The sequence below is a fragment of the Passer montanus genome, unplaced genomic scaffold, assembly GCF_014805655.1.
Source record: "Passer montanus isolate IOZ18808 unplaced genomic scaffold, ASM1480565v1 scaffold19, whole genome shotgun sequence".
Taxonomy (NCBI): domain Eukaryota; kingdom Metazoa; phylum Chordata; class Aves; order Passeriformes; family Passeridae; genus Passer; species Passer montanus.
The window spans coordinates 13,600,338-13,602,592 of NW_024366480.1; the positions used below are offsets into that span (position 1 = coordinate 13,600,338).

Sequence of the window (2,255 nt, forward strand, 5' to 3'; positions counted from 1 at the left end):
ACACAGTTAACAGCTCAGCCTTTCAGAAACTCACCAAATCTTTCCTTACACTGTTCTTTAGGAGAGAAAGCAGCAGGAGAGGTGTGATGAACTGAGAACCCCAACAAACCTTTCGGTACCACACAGGCATCGCCAGGTGCCGTGAGAAAGGACTAGCATATAATCCCATCCATCAACACCGAACCTGAAACCCAGACGTCAAATTACAGCGACAGCTGGCAAGAGCCAGTACGTCTCTAACTATGAAGCTTTAGCCCAATGCTGCAAAACTCCTTATGTGAGTCATTTTGAAACGTCATGAAGATGGTAACACAACTAGGTATTGTGTTTTTCAGATATGCAAGTTTTACTATGGTGCTGTAAAATTAACCAGTTAGCAACACTTGCCTGTGTATACAAAACACCACAAATGATACTGGAGTTCAAACTTCGCTCTCACACAAGACCCCAGTTAGCAACACTTGCCTGTGTATACAAAACAGCACAAATGATACTGGATGGAGTTCAAACTTCGCTCTCACTCAAGACTACCAGAAGCCCAGCTGGAGTTCTGAAGCCATGGCTGACCTAGAGCTTCAACCGGTCTGCAAACTGTTAAGTAATTCATTGCCAAGGTCAATTTGTAAAACTTACAATTGCTGTTTAAATTAAAAATCAATTGTGTATAATGTGAGTTAGATTTCTGACTGAACAGGATATGATGAATTCCACCACTCTAAGAGGGTTACATGAGAATAATTTATAGTATTGAGTCTCCAAATCTAGAACACTTTTTGGGTTTTTTTTATTTTGTTAACTGTTTAAGTGTTATCTATGGTCTTCTAAATGTATTTGCTTTATATGAAATTAAAAAACCACAAATGGCATTACTCTGCAGCATTGCCTATAAAATAAACTGGAAATCATGACTCAATTCTTTCTCTTAAGAACAAACTATATTAGGTTATCATTAGTGATCAGCTCAACTACTATTTTCTGATCAGCCTTCAAATAAAATAAAGCAGGGAGAGATGTACATTTGATTACTAGAGAGCTGGGAACAATAAAAGATAATGTTGCATGAGAACTGCCGATTTGCCCATGTAAACTTTGGCTCTTTAGGTTCATTTTTTTTAATGTTCTTTCATTCCTTCCTGCAGCCTGCAGTTCTGAAGGCTACGTGCATTTAAACCACCTTTTTCCATGAAGCCCACCTTGACACAAATCCATTTTTTTATTGCTTAAAATACGAAACACTGACTTATGGAACAGCGATGAGTGGGGAACCCGTAACGCAGAATTCCCCGGAGTTACCGATGCGTAATTCACAGGCTCGTTCTCCGCTCGCTGCTCGGCCACAGGTCTGCTCCGCGGTGCCGCCCTCGGCATTCCCGAGCTGCCGGAGGGCCATCTTCCTTCTGCTCGACCCGTAGGAAATTAAATGTACCGAGCCTAAGCCGTGGCCCACCTGAAGACGCCTACGCGAGGAGTTTTAAAAGTTATTTTTGTTCGCTTTTCACGCACAACACTGAAGGGCTCCGCTGCCGGAATCTTTCACGTTCAGCTTCTCTGGCCAGAGAGCGTCACGGAGCTCACCGGCCCGGCCCGGCCCGGCGGGAGGATCTACCCCGAGCGGGGTCCCCGCGACCCGAGGCCGGGAGTAGGCGGCCGCCCTCGAGCGAGCCGCGGGGCAAGGCAAGCCCCGGCTCCCTCCCTTCCCCGCCGCCCCCGCGCCGCCCCGCACGCCTCCACCATGTTGTCTCGGTGCGCAGCGGCGCGGAGGAGGGACCGCCGCCCCCAGGCCGGCTCCGCGGGGGCCGCCCGGCTCCTCCCCGCGGCCTCCGGTTCGGGCGCGGAGGCGCTGCCCCGGCCGGGAGGCGCGGCGATCCCGACCCGGAGCGCATGGAGGGAAACGCGGCGCGGAGGAGGGGCCGCCGTGCCCACCGGAGATCCCGGCCATAGGGGCGGGGAGTCTCCTCCTCCTCCTCCTCCTCCCCCCGCAGCGAGGCTCCAGCTCTCCGCACGCACCGGAGCGCTCGGCTCCCTCCTCCTCGTCCCTCCTCCCTTCCCCTCCTCCCCGCTTCCCTCCCCGGGTCGCCGCGGCTCCGGGAGGCGCGGGGGGGCCCCCGCTTCCTTCCCTCCCCCCCTCCTTCTCCCCCCCGCCACGCCGAGGAGAGGCAGGTGAGGCCCCGGCCGCGTCCCCGCTCCGCCGCCCCACGGGAGCGGCGGCCGCGATGGCGGCGGCGATGGAGGCGCTAGGCCCCGGCCGCCCGCCC

At 53.9% G+C, this 2,255-nt stretch overlaps 1 protein-coding gene across 1 annotated transcript in view; it reads left to right on the forward strand.

Moving 5' to 3' along the window:
* The first annotated feature begins 986 nt into the window (after positions 1-986).
* YES1 (YES proto-oncogene 1, Src family tyrosine kinase) overlaps positions 987-2,255 on the forward strand; it is a 51,823-nt gene continuing 50,554 nt past the window's right edge. Inside the window, exon 1 of the mRNA XM_039706172.1 lies at positions 987-2,160. The gene's annotated coding sequence lies outside the window, so the exon portion shown is untranslated. The remainder of the gene's footprint in view (positions 2,161-2,255) is intronic.